Source organism: Calonectris borealis, chromosome 2 (genome assembly GCF_964195595.1).
Source record: "Calonectris borealis chromosome 2, bCalBor7.hap1.2, whole genome shotgun sequence".
Taxonomy (NCBI): domain Eukaryota; kingdom Metazoa; phylum Chordata; class Aves; order Procellariiformes; family Procellariidae; genus Calonectris; species Calonectris borealis.
In genome coordinates this window covers 59267586-59284902 of record NC_134313.1, presented here as the reverse complement: position 1 = coordinate 59284902, position 17317 = coordinate 59267586, and the positions used below count along the sequence as shown (strand labels likewise).

At 42.7% G+C, this 17317-nt stretch overlaps 1 long non-coding RNA gene across 1 annotated transcript; it reads left to right on the top strand.

Moving 5' to 3' along the window:
* The first annotated feature begins 40 nt into the window (after positions 1–40).
* On the top strand, positions 41–15955 carry LOC142078878 (uncharacterized). The gene is made up of 3 exons (XR_012672382.1): positions 41–199; positions 13930–14001; positions 15633–15955. It is a non-coding gene; the product is annotated as an uncharacterized LOC142078878 (long non-coding RNA).
* The last annotated feature ends 1362 nt before the right edge of the window (positions 15956–17317 follow it).

The window sequence follows — 17317 nt, the reverse complement described above, 5'->3', positions numbered from 1 at the left end:
CGCCCGGCCCTTCCCCCGCGGCGGCCCGGCAGCCGAGGGGAGTGAGCTGCCGGCACAGCCCCCCCCACCCCGAGCAGCTTGTCGCGGCGGCGCTGAGCCTCAGCGAGGTTTAAAGCCTGTCCGCAGCACAAACGGCGAGAGAGGCGGGGATGGAACAAGAGGTGCAAGATGCCGCACTTGGGAAGGAATCTTTCTTCAGGTGCGTTTTGCAGTATGATTTACCTGGGAAAGGAGCAAGAAGGATTTTGTTTAGTGTGTGTCTGAGTTACATACTACATATTAGCTAGTTACCGCTAATATAGCAACAGTTGGAAGCCAATCTCATTTGAAGCCTCTCAGCATTAGAGCAAATCAACAGATTAAGTGTCTCAGCTTCTGATTTTAGAGCCTGTGAATAAGCTTACAGCTTGGATTAATGTATACAGTAGCTTCGGTGGAGGTATTTAGTGTTATTCCCACAGGCAGGGGAGCAGCAGCTTCTGTTTACTGAGCAGGTACAAAGGCAGTTTTTCCTTTTTATATATGCCTGTGGGCACAGATACAGCATTTTTTGGCTCTGAAATCAGGTTCTGTTTCTCAGAGCTGTCCAATCGCCATTGCGCAGGGAAAACAGAGCCAGGAGCCTCAGAACCTGGCCCTGACTTAGGGCCACACCTGCACCAGGGAGGTGCAGGAAGGAAACCCTGCCACTGCTGATCAGGGGAAGACTCTGGAGGCCCTTGCCACCAGCATTCAGGTTACCCCCAGGGTTGGGATAGGTAGTTACCTGGATTGTTTTTCCTGTGCCAGCCTGTTTAGGGCACGAAGAGCCGCTCACAGTATTTCTTTACTCTCCAGGCTTCTCTAACAAGCAGGCTAGCACCTGCTAGATGTCTTCAGTCCTCAGGGCCCTTATCAGCTATTAAAAAACAACCAACCAATCTTTTAGTCCAGGGCAAATTGTTTTCTTGGATGGCACCTCCTTCCCAGCCTGGTGGAGTAAATAGCTCCTTTCCTCAGAGCAAAGCTTAAACCAACAAATTTCCCATTGGGAATCTGAGCCCAGGCTTCTATCTCTTCCTCCTCAGGCTACTTAGGGCTCGCAGGTGTGTGTGGGGACCCATCTTTTCCTGTTTTCTATGACATTTAGTTTTGTTACAGTTCCGTGACAATATGTCATGGAGAGCGGGAAATGGGGAACAGTAAATAATTCTCTGACCACTGGACTCCAAACAGCCTGTTTTCCCCTGGATTTGTATCTTATCGTTGATTGTGGGCCACAACTGAAGTTATTTATGCAAAGTGGTGCATTTGTAAGGAATTCTTACCAAGTGTTTCTCTACTGTCAAAAAACTCGTCTATATACTGAAGCTTTTCCTGCTGTGGCAAGAGGAAATAGGAGAGGAGGAGGAGATGTTTTCTCAGCTGGTCTGTCTCTTCCTACCTCTGCCTGTGGAAGAGAAGGGAGAGTGCCCCTTAGAAACCATCTGGAAATTGCAGTAACTTTAAGGATTTTTCCAAACAGGCTGGGGCACAAATGTCTGGAGGAGGTGGAAATTTTGGTCTTACAGAAGCCTAGCTTTCCTCTGGTACATGCCTCTTCCCAGAGGTCTCTGCAGAGACATCCAACCAGTGCAGCCACCGCCAAGCAGCCCCCCGAGGAGACATACCCAGTGCAAGGCCTGCCACACCTCTGAGGCAGGGACGGTGTGTTTTGCAAGGATACGCTCCTCCAGCGGCATTAGTGCTTCAACTTGCACGGCAGTTGTCATAACTAATATAAACACAGCTGTTGACTTAAGAGTAACAGGAAAAACATGTCTTTTTGAAGTCTGTCCTGATCTGTAAGGAGATGAGGGCATTACCTGTAGGTTCACAAGCTGCACTAATACTCCCTTTTTTCTGAGCAAGCAGCAGTAAAGCCATCAGATGAGTAAAATCACTGACCTAGGAGCTGGGCACCTCAGTGCAAAGAAATGTCTTTGAACACCAGCAAGACAGTGTACAGATGAGATGTGTGCAGAACCTACTGAGGAAGAGTGTAAGAGAGTAGCATGAGCCAAATCTGGCAGGCTGTGGCAAAAAATGAGATCTCATTAAAAACGGATGTGACAAGACAACGTTCAGTATAAGGACACTAGCTGTAAGAGGCAGAATCATCCCACTCTTTTACAGGGAGGGAAAAAAAAACGTAGTTGAGGTGACGAGGCCAGAATGCTTAGCAACGTTTTGCTTCAGTCATCACATTAATCATGCAGGGGACAAAGTACGTGGCTGATATTGAACACTAGAGGTGGAGTTAAATAAGCAACTGTGTTAATCCCTCTTACTAAATTACTGTCTTACTGTCCTTTTGCTGAGGTGCAGTGACTGACTCCATACGTGTTACCTCTCCGCTGCAGTTCAAGTTAAACAAGTTTGCTTAAGTCACTCCTCACAGGGGTCGTATTGCTATGAAAAGAAGTCTGCACATGGTGTGTTTAACAGGGAGGAGAAGGCACCTGAGGTAGTTTTGCATGCAACTTCACACTGGTGAGCGTGCAGTATCAGGCCAGGTTTTCCTTACCACCCTTCAAGAAAAAAGTTGACAAACCCAGAGGAAAGCGGGGATGATCAGAGATCCGGAAAACATGGTGTATGGGCTACGTAGTTTGGGAAATAGGAAGGTTGGGTGGAGATGTAAATCACAGGCTTCAATTATTTTAGGGCACTCCATAAAAAGGAATGGAATAAAATTTTCTTTATGCCTACAGGGGCTTAACCTGTAGGAAAGGAGAATTAAGTTGTCCATTAGGAAACCTTTCAACTCTAAGGTGACTGTAAGGTGCCTACTGAAGGTATGAAGTCAATTAGACACAGACACTGCTTGGGCCGGTGTTCAAATGACACAAAGGACAAATCAGGACAGCAAGGATCAATTTGGACATTCCTTCTATTTCTCAAAGCTCTGACAAATTACATGAGCGAGATTAATGCAGAATAAAGTGTTTCTGTACCTTGCCTCCCTTGACCTAAGAGGGGAGTGCAAGAAGTGAAGAGATGTGCTTACAGCAGCATTAGCAACAAAGGTAACAGGTTACAAGGGTTGGCTTAGATTTGCAAAAGCTGACCTTCTGTTCAGCCTTTCTGCCCTTTCCTGTTTTCGGCTAAGTCTGATCCTGATTTCTGTTACAACAACTCTTGTGACCGCCCCTAGGTAAATTTAATTATTTCTTATCCCTTCCATAGAGACCCAAGTTTCTATTCTTCACTGTGTCCTCAAAATAATGGTATTTGTTTCTAAACTGCTTTTACTATTCAGCAGATTTCTACCTCCACTGCCTCTGATTCTGTTTTATTTCTGTCAGGCTGTTCATGTTAAAGATTTGGTTGTTCATTCTTAATATTTGTGTCACCCACTACTGCACCATCACTGAAAGTTTTTAAGAGCAAATTAGACAAGCATCCATCACAGAAGGCTTAGATACAGCTCATTATTTTGAGATAAGACTGTGGAGTAAAAGATCTCATGAGGTTGCTTTTTATCTTTTCCGTCTTTTTCAGAATCTTTGTTAATGAAACCGTATTTTATAATACCTAACAGCTTTGCATGAGCCACCGAGTGTTTTTATTAGCTGTACAGGAGGGGATGAGGCTCCTCCTAAAGGTGATCTCGCTGCTCTGCAGGGCTATGCAGAAGAAGCTGGGAACATTTTTTGATGCTAATTAAAATCCTCTGTAATTGGCTGGAAATGGTTTTGTGGCCAGCAAAGATTCCGATGTTGAAAGCCCTGTTTGAACAAAAGACTAACCTTTCACTGCAGTGAACCATATGGCCCAGAAAAATGTTCTTTGAGATTTCATGGGTGGGTATTTTGGTTTATTTTGTTCTTTTTGGTTTTCAGTTATTTTAACAATAGGATCAAGACAGTGTTGATGGATGGGCACATGCTGTATACATGGGAAAAAATATACCCTGCCAAAAGTATTTCAGCGGTGTGAAATTCTTCAAAGACAAATTTAAATTTAGATGTTTTATAGTTAGATAGGATATTAAAATCGGAAGGTCAGGCTTTGCCCTCATTTACCCCCTTTGCAATACCATACGTGTGAACAAATTGCAGATATTTGTGGGCAGCGTTTAGCTGAAAGCTGTCTTATTGAGAGCTACATTGTGACAGCAGTAATGAAAAGCAGAAATGTTGCCCATGAGAGTCATTATTGAAGATAATGTACTGGAAAATTAATGCTTGTTTATTCTGATCATGCCAAGGATAATACGAAATCTTTTATTTTACCTTTCAAAAGTTGCAACTTCAAAAATGTATAAGCTCCAAATAAAACTATATCACTGTTAATTTTTTTTGTTTGTTTCTAACATCTTTACAATTTATTATTGTTTAGTGATATTCCCCACAGGAAGGAAAGAAAATATTATTCAGAAAGAAATACGACTTTTTATTTTATAAGCATTTAGATTTTATTTCGTGAGGCTTTTCACCAGCGATGTTATGATTTTTATAGCAGATCCTGAAGAACTTCAGACTCCAGGCAACACTCCAGAACTACTGACCCCCAGACTGAGCTGCGAGCTCACGCTTCTTTGGTACCGGCACTAATTAATTTAAAAAGTAGATCTTTAAAATCTTCTTGGACAAGGAGTATCTCTAGTTTATGTCTTTTATGGCATGCTTTCAAAGTTTAATTAAAAATAACAATTATTGTATTTTGATTTTGTGAAATCTTTATGAAAACATAAAGACTAAGGCAATAATAGTCAGACAGCTTAATGAGTGACCTTCCCGAGGGTCCCACTGCATTTGAATTAATGTGTTTCAGCCTGTGATGTGTTGACCTCTGAGTTTGGTCAGTCATTTTTAAGGGATACACAAACAGGAACTAGATTCATAGATGCTACACAGTAATCTATGTGCACGTGAAATTTCCACAGCAGCTCCACTAGGAAATTTTTAGGGACCACAGACTGAAACAGACTGAGAAAAATATTGCTATGACTTACTGCTTTTAGATTCTCTTCAGGTACTTTCACTCTCTGGATAAAAAGGCTCTTGGTAGGCTCCAGGAGCTCTCAAAGTCAAGTGACTGTCAGAACTAGTATGGAGTCCAAGCCTGACTTAGGAGCTAAATGCCTTCTGACCAGAGCTGGCCTGCCTCTGTACCCATTCCTGCAAAATATCCACAGTCAGCCTTCAGACTTGAACAGGACTTTTTTTACACTGTGACTATTTTCATATGTGTGTAGCTGTCTTTTATAATCCCTTAGGAAGAGGAGTAGTTGTTAGCCATTGGGTTGGTCTGTGGTGCACCCCAATACCCACTGGTTTCCCTCACGCCTGCCTTTGGGTGGGTCAGGCTGCAGAAGGAGGGGAATGGGTTTATGCCGTAAGGTCGATAGTTCCCACATCGGAACGACCGAGCCTCACTATTCACCCCTCGCTTTCTACTACTGCTCAACTGCAGCTTCCTGCCCCTGGTCACCTCGGCTCCAAAGTCTTGTCCTCTCCCACCTCACGACCTCAGATTTCTGTTTGTGCCTCCCCCACCGGCCCCAGCCCATGTAGCTCTCTTCTGGCCTGCCCACCCGTCAGCTTTGGCTTTGCTGGTTTTGACTCCGACCATTGGGTGATATGCGTGACAAACCCAATTAGTGTGGGTCACGACACTTCAGAGCACAGAGTTACTATACCCTTTCACTTACGGCATTGATAAGAAGTCTGGATGATTCTTGAGAAATCATGCTGTTTATCACTGCTCCAGCTGGGCATGTTTTCCTGGTGGTCTACCATGCAAGTAACACCCGGCCCAGCCTTACTTAGTTTCTGAAATGAAGCGAGTGGAATATGTTGTTGAGGATACGGGGCTGCCAGCCTTATCTCACGGTCACATTTGAGCCGTTCCCTTTCTGACAGATACTAGGAGCATGTTACTACCACCACAGACCTGAGAAGAGAGCTCTTAAACACACCCAGAGCTGGAATATCCACTGCCATATTGACCCATGTTCCCATGATGAGTGACTGAGAATGAGTCTGTTCCTGTGACGCGTTACTGTAGAGTAACTTTGGAGCCAAAGAGTAGGCGTGGGTCTGGATGTCAGTCATTCTGCTGGCTTCCACGAGGTTCAAAAAATGCAGTTACAGCTCCATTCACGCAGCAGAGGTCACAAGCTTCTTCCTTGTGAGTCACCAAGGTTAAATACTTTATCATCCTTTTGTCACCTTTGGACATACATGTCATACAAATTAATCTCTTCTGAAATGCCACTGAACTCCTGTAAAGTTTTACCAAAATTTCGTTTTGTCTGTAAAATGTAGTAGGCTGAAAATTATAACTACTGCTTGGGTCTTTGCAAATCTGAAATTAGGAAGTGATTTCTTTGGAGTCAGAGTCAGTAAAATCTTCTGAATGCTTCGGGAAGGTACCCCAAAACATTCTGTGGGCCTCAATTATACGTGTGCCCATTTTTTGTGTGACTAAACCCAAAGTAATTCTCTGGAATCTGAAGACCTATTTATTACAGATCATCTTAGGTTGATCATGAACTGTGATGGTCTCAGGAAAACACATTCGCTTAGAAGGAGAGTATTTCACCCTAGGCAAAGGGTAGTGCTCTCTGATGAAAGAAACCCTGATCGACTGGTAGAGGGATTAATGTAAATACGCGGTTGAAGTAACCATCTCTGGAAGAAACGGAAAGAAGAGCTGTAACTTTTTTGTGTGGTATCATTGCCTGGTGAAGAGTTGCCAGAGAAGTTCTATTTCCAGTTATTTCGCTAGGTTAAGAGCCTGATAAACAATTATGTATTTGCAGTGAGTGCAAATGGCTGAAGTGCTTTTAGGTAGGTGTGTGTCCCACTGGCTCGGAGTCACTGGACTCACAGACTCTGTTGCACGTGCTGCTCCTTCCCGTAGAAATAGACTTCACGTCCCCTAAATAAGCAGTCAACTGTGTCCCCTCCTTCCTTCTGCAACGCTGACTGAATACTGATTTATCAGGTTGTTGCTAAGCTTCTGTACTCTTGCTTATATGTGGTGACTCTAAAAAGAGGATTTGTCCTCCTGTCAGAAGGGATCCAATAATCTGGTCCTCCATAGCTTTTCTCGTCCCCATGGTGTCATTCCTTTTTCTCCCCCAGGTAGACATATACACATATAACACTGCATGCAATGGCATTAGATTCCTGTTGCAGCATACATGCACAGGCTTTATCATAACAGGGCAGCCCTACCATCTCTCTCTCTCTCTCTATTGCGCCTCTCTCTCCATTCATTGCATCTCTCTCCGTTGCCCCTCTTATATCTTCCTTCCGGCAACGATCACAGGCTCACAATTCCCTTCACCTGTTTCTGTTCTTGAATCAGCTGGTACTCATTAGGCCACCTCTTAATTCTTCTCCACATCTCCCCCTTTTTTGTTTATGATTTTGCAGCATTGCCAAAGTCCTATCCGAAACTCCGGATTCCAGAATTCTTCTCCACAGATTCCTATAATCAGCTCCATGTCCATATAGTTGGAGAGAGTTGAGCAATCACATGAAATGTTACCAATCTTTTCTTAAAAGAAACTTAAACTCCTTTCTACCCCCAAACCCAGATAATGTTATTGACCCCTCTGAATACAACAGAAATCTTAGAGCAGCTCTTTGAGGCTGAAGAAATCCACTTATTTTTATAACTTCCATGACATATACACATATGTATGTAACAGCTGCATCCTCTTAATTTCTTCGTGGTTTGTTGTAGTTATGCAAGGACATCTCCCCCGCGGTCAATGGGGGTAGTTCTTGTAGAAGGTGAGAAATGCAAATGGATTGTTCTTGCGATAATTAATTCTCTATTCATCTGATGGATTTTCCGTTCAGGCCCAGCTGAGTGGGTTAGCAAAACAAAGACAGATGGCAGCAGATTATTTCAAACACTTCTTTGTTAGTGGGTAATCAGCACAGATCCCCCCCCCCCCTTCACTTAGGGCTCAGTCAAAGCCCATTAAGTAAATGGAAAGACTCCTATTGATTTTGATGGGCCCTCAGCCAAGGCCTCTGTCTCAACAACTTTCTCAGCTAAACTTTGGCCTACTCATCATTTTATAATGTTTTGGGGTTGGGTTTTTTTGTTTGTTTTTAAAGAAGGAAAAAGCAATGCTGATGTAGTCACTCTTGGGGAGTACTGGAGGGGAGAACAAGCTGTACTTTTATATGCACAATATACTGCCGTAAGCATATCCAAGGTAAAAGGTCAGCCTGTTTTAACTCTATGGGTTTTATGCCAATTAAGTTCAATTTTTAGGGAAAGCGCAGGGATGAGGGATCCGGATGAAATGTGTGCTCTGGCTGCCTTCTGAGCTGCATCCCCTGGACGAGGTCGATGAGCAAGCTGTGTTTGGGCTGAGTGCAGACCTGGTAGCCTGGATCTGCTCAGAGTGGATTCTCGAAGGCTCTTGGCTGCAGGTGTCTTGCGAAGGTTTTGGCCATCCTGCTGAGATCTGCCAGACGCTGCCTACTTGCTTCGGCTTTGAGACACACTTTATTAGGCCAATCTGTCATTTTGGACTAAAACTGGTTGCTGTCCCTGGGACAACCTTGTAGAGATTGGTCGTATTTCACGTTATTTCCACAGATCTAACTGAAGCACCTTCCCCTTTTTCCACATATTTACTATATCCATATCTAATTGGCTTTTCTGCATAGCACATTCCTTTCTGTGATGCTGGCTCCTCCCTATCAGTGTCAAATGTCCATTTTGCTTCTTAGAGTGGGTACATGTAGACCCATGATCCCTTAGAGTGAATCCTTTCTACCTTAGATTATGTGTTTAGTCTTTCCCTCCTAACACACATACTCTTAAAAGTGCAGAAGCATTAAGTATGCAGTGCCTATATATTGCTTGACAGAGGCTATGCAAGCATTAACCAAAGAGATGCACGCACAGAAATTAATTCTTCTCATGGAGCTCAAGGAGCGAGGTTTTAAGGCTTTGCCCTTGTGCTTCTCTATTGCAGCACAACGGCAATGCCAGAGGTGCAGAGCGAGTCTGCTGCGTGCCCTGCCCGGACGACTGGGACGGATGGGGGAACTCCAGTATGGCCAGTGTGCATTCAGCAGGCAGCACAGGCACGCGTGGATCCGAGTGCGTGGGCACAGAACCCCATCCCAGTGTAGGACTGCCCTCTATCGGCAAGCCGGGCCGGCTGAGTTAGCCTCTAGGACAGGGGTTTTCTGTGTATGGGCAGGACTGAAATTAGGGCAAGTTAGAGCTCCACAAGCCCTGAGCTGCAAGGTGGTGCAGGATGGCAAGAGAGCCAGGTGCAGCCCCAGGCAGCAGCCGTCTCTCACACCGGAGACATTTCAGGACAACACGAGCAGAAAGGGATCAAATGTTGCTAGATCAATAACGGCATTAGATTTTGTTAGACTGCTTCTGTACAACCCTGAGAAGGAAATAAACAGATACCTGAGGGTCTCGTGTATGCACCCCTCCCCCCCCCCATTTCTTCATACAACTCTAAGCAGTTGTATTTGTAAATAAACAAACACCGTCATCAGGATTTGCAGAAAATATTCTGCTTTTGCATGGCCTTAAGCCGTCATATGTACTTGCCACCTAATACACCAGCACGTGCACTGGCTGTTTGCTTTAAAAAGGGTTGGAATGCAGGTGTTTTGTCATAGCCTCTCAGGCATGCACAGGTGATGGCATCTGAAACGTCCCCAGGTGCATGAGGCAGAGCAGACTGAATAATCAGTCTGAAAACAAGCCAGTTTAAAACTTTCAGACTGACCATGTCTTTCAGAGCCAGCTGCTCCATCAGGCATTCTTGATCCGGACACTGGTCAGAGATATGCTGTGTTGTCACACCGTGCTGTTTGCCCTCTGGCTTTGGCAGCTCCTTTCACTACTGAACAGAATCAGGGTGAATGGAAATTTGCCCACCTCTGAAATTAAAATCCAGAAGTGTTGGTAACTGCAAAAGGCATCTCTCTCAAATATCACGGGTAGTATCTGTGCAGATTGACAAATGTTTAAAGATTCAATAGGGTTGCTGCACAGTTATCTTTGTTTTTAATGACCTGCTTTTTAACTTCTCTCCCTCAAAGCCCTTTGATATAGATAAAGAGCCAGAAAAAAATTGCTAAGAGCTGTTTTCTAGGAAACAGAGACAGCAGTCCAAATTCAACATGGGTAGAAGTAAAAGGTTTCTGTTGGTTAAAATTGACTTACATATTTTCTAACCATTATTTTTTAATTATCAACATGTGATACGAACACCACCCAGTTCTGATTTTAAGGATTTAAAATGAATATACTTGGCTGTCAGCAGGTGGCTCTATGTTAAGAGCGAGCTCTGTTCTTGATGTACGCACAGAACTGGAACTGTTTCAAACAATCTATTTTATTTTTTAAGCCAACAGGAAGATAATAAAGGCCTGTGATTTGTCATTAGGAAAGATATTTGTCAGAGGAAAGATAAGTAAATGAAAATCTCTTGCTTGAAGGGAACCGTGGCAATGCTGACATTACGCTGCTAGAGGAAACGTCTAGTCATTTTAAGAGTAGCCATGTCAGCTCTGCTAGATATGCAGCCAGGTTTTCAGGTAATGCATCAAGCATTTTCCTTCTGTTTGAGGGTTTGGTTTTTTGTTTTCTTTTAAAAATCCCTACTACTTTTATAAAGGACATTTTCGAGGTATGATGTCACTGAGTGACAACAGTGTTAGTGGAAGCACTGAAACTTAGGATCTTATCTATTTTACTGCAGTAAATGGGAATTTTTCCATTTCTTTCAATGGGGGTAGGATTGGCTCCTCAGGCTTCATAGTATCAGGCTGGGGGTTGCTGCAGTGGCTCTCTGGCAGGGCTGCAGATCGGATGGAGTCTGAAGCTAATCCAGCTGCAGCAACGGCTTCCTGAATATATAACAATATATCCTTGTTTGAAGTTGTTTGGGTAGCTATCAAAACAATGTTCATGATCTAACCCAGGAAGCTTTGCAGCTACCGAAGGTAAAGGCCGACTCAGGGATCCCCTGCACCCTGAGCTGTGCAGTGACTGTTGTTTCTCAGTTTGGCATTTTTCAGTCTGTCGTTGGAAAACAAATCTGCGTGCTGCTCTGCACATATGTCTTGTCCAAAGGAAATTACAATTTAATTAGATAAACAATATAACACGTACTGGATAAATGAGAGGAATGTGCTTTCCCAGTATTTCAGTTATCTTCTTATTTTAATGGTGGGAAGCAGTTGTCTTTTGTAAGGAGGTGAGAGGATCCTGTGCAAATGTATATTTAAAAGCTTTTACGAACATATGAGAATAGTGAATTTGAGTTAGGTTTTGAGAGAGAAAACTGGCTTACACTGGATATCTGGGCTGTGGAGAGAGTACAGTGTTTAAGGAGGGGGCAAAAAAGGAACAGTATGTTAGCCATAGCTAAATATTCCCGGCCATTTCCATAGTTCAGCATATAGGTTGAATTAAATGTACTTACCGCACTTACGCTGAGGATGTTTTGAGCTTTTTCATGAGATTCAGGAAGAAATTACATCCTTTTCTGAAATTCAGTTCTGACATATCTGCTAGTCATACAATCCTGTTCTGCGACATTCTGCTTGGCAGTGAATTATTTCTCTGTAATTAGAGCTTTATTTTCAGTTTATTTGGGGATGGGAGGGATTTTTGTTTGTTTTTAGATTCTGTTTCACTCAAGGTATTAGTTTACCTAAGGTAAACCTAAAGCAAGTCTTTAAGGGAGCAAAGAAGTAAATCAGATTCCTGAGGTTCCCTGTGCACCTTGCTTTTCAACACAGCCTTGCAATGGCAGAGAGCTACTGCTCATCACGTTACTGTCACACTGCATTGCAAAGAAGAGTTTTCCAGTCTTTTGGTTACAGACTGGTGCTACCTAGCACATGTTGTTCAGTTTGCTCTTTTTAAGCTTTAAAACAATGAAGATCACTTTAGAACTCCAGGCGTCCCGGCATACAGTTATTTACTGCTAACATCTGTATGCTGATGGTGCTTGTTTTCTTTTTCCTCTGTGTCCTGGAAAAGATGTTGTCAAAGGGTCCTGTTACAGCCACTGAGGAAGGATCACAGTCCAACTCGCCTGCTCAAAGCAGAATCAACAAGAGCAGGTTGCTCAGGGCTGTGTCCAGTGAGGTTTTGAATATCTCCAAGGATGGAGACTCCATAGCCTCTCAGGGCAACCTGTGCCAGTGCTCAGTTTGTGCCCGTTGTCTCTTGTTCTGTCACTGGACGCCGCTGAGAAGAGTCTGACTCCATCTTCTGTACTCCCTCCCACCAGGTATTTACGTACTTTGATAAGATCCTCCTGAGCCTTGTCTGCTCAAGACTAAACAATCCCAGCTCTCTTAGCCTCTCCTCCTATGTTAGATGCTCCAAGCCCTTAATCGTCTTAGTGGCCCTTTACCGGACTTGCTCCAGTATGCCTCTCTCTCTCCCTTGTACTGGGAAGCCCAGAACTGGACCTAGCACTCCAGATGTGCCTCACCAGGGCTGAGCAGAGGAGAAGGATCATCTCCTTCAACCTTCTGGCAACATTCCTCCCAGTGCAGCCCAGGACACCGTAAGGCTTCTTTGCTACAAGGGCATATTGCTGGCTCATGGTCAACTTGTTCACCAAGACCCCCAGGTCTTTTTTGCAAAGCTGTTTTCCATCCAGTCAGCTCCTGGAGTGTATAGTACTGGTGCATGGGGCTATTCCTCCCCAGATGTAGGACTTAACATTTCTCTTCACTGAACTTCATAAAGTCTGCCCATTTCTCCAGCCTGTTGAGGTCCCTCTGAATGGCAGGACAACCATTGGCATGTCCACCATTCCTCCCAGTTTTGTATCATCTGCAAACTTGCTGAGGGTGCACTCTGTCCCATCATCTAGGTCATTAATGAAGAAGTTAAACATTATTGGACCCAGTATCAACCCCTGGGATACTCCACTATTGACTGCTTTCTGCTGGACTTCGTGCCACTGATCACAACCCTCTGGGCCCAGCTGTTCAGCCAATTTCCAACTCACCTGTCCACTTATCTATCCTGCACCTTATCAGTTCATCTATGAGAATGTTAAGGAGAACGTGTTGAAAGCCTAACTGAAGTCAAGATAAACATCAACTGTTCTCCCCTCATCCACTGAGGCAGTCATCACACCATAGGAGGCTATCAGGTCAGTTAAGCTTGATTTCCCTTTCAAAAATCCATGCTCATTATTCCCAGTCACCTCCTTATCCTTAATGTGTTTTTGAGGATTATTTGCTCAATCACCTTCCCAGGGATCGACATGAGGCTGACTGGCTTGTCATTCCTGAGGTCCTCCTTCTGGCCCTCCTTGATGATAAGAGTGACATTTGCCTTCTTCCAATGCTCAGGAACCTCCCCAGATCACCACAACTTTTCAAAGACAATCAAAAGTGGCATCACAACAACATCAGCCAGTTCCCACTGCACCTGTAGGTGCACCCCATCAGGTCCCATGGACTTGTATGTGTCCGGTTCAACAGGGAGAGCTTCAGTTTTAAAGCAGGTCCCATGGGAAGAAGCCTTGCTGATGCTTTTTCCAGGTCTTTCTTCAAAACAGACCTTATCAGCTTGTCTTGGACGTGGCCAGATAAACTTCTGGGACAGGTGAGTGCACGTAGGGCCCTGACAGTGAATTTGTGAGGCTGGATATTAGGATAAACTGTCTGATTTGCAGAAGGAGTAAATGGGAAGTGGAACTCAAAGCAACCATAACAGTGATGAAAATCTGGGCTTTGTGGTTCTGTCAGTGGGAAGAAGAAGAAAGGAACTATACAGAATTTACGGGTTTTAATGAAAATCCTACTCTTCTGTGGCTACTATGAGTCACTTTGTATTTACTTCATCTGAGCATCCTTTTCCTGTGTGAAGTTTGACTATACTACCTCCTGAGTTTTTACTACTTCTCGGTCTCTTCTTCAGGAACTGGAGAGCTGAGAACAGAAATAGCTTGATTAAAGCTCACGTGCTTACAGAACTTGCTTAAACCGAGAGGTGCGTACAATGTGAAAGTTATTTACAGGTAGAACAACACAGAGTTACTTTCTTTCTTTTCTTTCTTTCTTTCTTTCTTTTTCTTTCTTTCTCTCTTTCTTCCTTCCTTCCTTCCTTTCTTTTTTCTTTCTTCTATTCTTATTCTTATTCTTATTCTTATTCTTATTCTTATTCTTATTTTATTAATATTATATATTAATTATATATATTTTTATATCTAATTTATAATATATATTTGTACCTAGAAATGACAACTTCACCATACTTGAGAGTTTTTCTAATTTGCACACTGGTCTATTGATTTCTGTGATCATTGATTTCTAGCATTCATTACAAAATAATGAGAAACTCTTTAAAACTACACTTGTATATGGTACAGTACAAAACCAATGCTAGTTTCCAAAGGACAAAGAATAACATTGCAAAAGAGAAACACAAGAATGCAACATGGACATTTCTGCATTTTTAAAATACGTTTTCATGATGAAATCTCTGTATGATGAAGATGAGCTTAAATTCAACTGATACCAGTGGGTGGAGAGCATTCATTGAAATTGCACATGCTTTCATGAGGAATTAGTAAGGTCTTTGGTTTCTTGATCCAGAGTAGGTTATCAGATATATAATCCATCTTTGCCTTGACTTTATAAAACATCTAAAGGTAATTATTCTTAGCTTCCAATATAATAATTACAGAAGAAGGATGTCTTAGGCAAAACTATGGATAAGGAAAGTCTATATGAATTATTAGAAGGTCTATATGAATTATAATGGCTTTCATGTTTTGTTGTTTGTTTCCAGATGTACACTTAGGTTCAGAATTACTACAAACTACCAAGTCAGTGGGGAATATACTGGTGTAAATAACTGGCCTTAATCTCTTTTGAAGTCAGGTTACATCTGTAAGACTAATTCCTCCTCCCACTGTTTTATGTCTAGATGAAATAGCACAAGGATACAGTGCATCTGAAAAAATCTCTGGTAAAATATAAGTGATTTTCTCCTAAACTTTGGAAATGCAGTATTAAAAACTGCTGAGCTCTTGTACATTGTATATTTATATCTACATTTGAAAAGTGAATGCAAAATACTAATATTCTATTAACGTAGCATGTCTCATCCCTTTTACAAATAGTAAATGATTACACCAGGTACAAGGCAGGAGAGAACGAGCATTAAATTTCTAAGTTTTTACATGTATATATAATAATGACTATATTCTACAGTAAAAGAATCATTAAAGTATTTGTTGTCTGAAATGTTAAGCATGACCCTGAGGCATGCTGAGCACCTGAAATAACACTTTAGAATCACCCAATGTCTCCAGAAATCCTGACTATGTGTCACCTGATGGATATAAGTATTTGTATCGCAGAAGACTGTTAGCTGTTATTTCAGTACAAAGACAATTGATAGTTTTGCTGAATTACAGTGGTAGTCACGCCGTGCCCTGAGCTTCACAACATCACCAAAGTTGTGTCCCCCTCCTCATTTCAGCTGGGATAGAATTAATTTTCCTCCTAGTAGCTGGTATAGTGCTGTGTTTTGGATTTAGCGGGAGAATAATGTGATAACACACTGATGTGTTTGTTGTTGCTAAGCAGTGCTTATAGCAGTCAAGGACTTTTCAGCTTCCCGTGCTCTGCCAGCGAGCAGGTGCACAAGAAGTTGGGAGGGGACACAGCCGGGACAGCTGACCCCAACTGACCAAAGGGATATTCCATACCATATGACGTCATGCTCAGCATATAAAGCTGGGGGAAAAAGAAGGAAGGGGGGACGTTCGGAGTGATGGCGTTTGTCTTCCCAAGTCACCGTTCCACGTGATGGAGCCCTGCTTTCCTGGAGATGGCTGAACTCCTGCCTGCCGATGGGAAGCAGTGAATGAATTCCTTGTTTTGCTTTGTTTGCATGTGCGGCCTTTGCTTTCCCTATTAAACTGTCTTTACCTCAACCCACGAGTCTTCTCACTTTTACCCTTCTGATTCTCTCCCCCATCCCACCAGGGGGGAGCGAGCGAGCAGCTGTGTGGGGCTGAGTTGCTGGCTGGGGTTAGACCATGACAGTGCCCTTGCGCCAGTAGAGGCTTTGGCCCCCATTTTCTTAAGTGGGCTCACTGGCATCGTCTGGTGGTACTGCTCAACAAGACCAACATTAAACAATGCTTGGCAAGAGGGAATATCTGTGTTTCTCAGGAGAACAATGTGTCGCTTATTGCAATGGACAAACAACAGTGATGAATTCCAGTTTTAGTTCCATGTTGTCTGACAGCCTGGCTAATAATGCTTGAATTCATTTCAAAATAGAATAAACCAGTATTTCCACCCTGAATATATCCAATTCACAGTCTCATAAGTGACCATTAACGTCATAGTATTTCGAAGGACTGCTGGTCACTGATACAGCAATAGTGCACTTTCATATATAGTTCTGCTTTCTCAAATAGCTTTAAATTCAAATACCACCATTGCATATTTATGGCTAAAAGAAAAGCACTGTTAAGAGACACAGACCTTTCACACTTAAAGAAGTTTTCAGCTTAATGTGAGAAAGTTTATCCCTTCCCTACTGACCTCTTTAATACCTAACATAATCTTTCTGTGCGAAGAATGTGTCTGCAAGCCTTTTTACCTTAGCAAACATGTCTGAATAAATGTTTTTCTTTCCACTGATTAATACTTTGAATTTGATTGTGACAGGTGGCTGGAGATACAAACGCTCAGAAATTTTAAGATAATTTTTGTGAGCCTTTGCATGAGTAATCTGTAAATAAAAAAACCTATTCTGGTCTCAATTTTCATCTATTACATATATGTATATATAAATAAAATATTTTTGTTCCACCATTCAATTAATACTGAAAAGTAAGACTGCATGGAAGTATATGAATAATAATTTTTTCAAATAGTATTGGCACATATCCATTAGCAGTGATTTTGACTGTAACTGCTAGGGTTTCCTCTCAGGAGGAGGAAAACACTCCTTTTGGAGCTGATTAACGTCCCACGCTGCAAACCGGGCATTGCTGAGCCGGAGGAGGCTTTCCCTCCCTGCGATCAGATAGAAAGTTCTGCCTGTGAAACATGGGTTGGCTATTTTTTTTCTCCTGCAAACAGGTGCAATTCCACTGATTTATCCAATTCATCCCAGTAAGTGTTGGCAAGAAGACTCAGACCTCAATTTTGAATCCGTTTGTTTCAGTGGATTGGGAAGCAATAGTTTTAATGGCTATATTATAAAAATCCTGAGTATTCACTAAAAGAATAAGAGCTTTTAGTAAAACTAAAAGTCAGTAGCTAACTGAAGAAAGCATAGT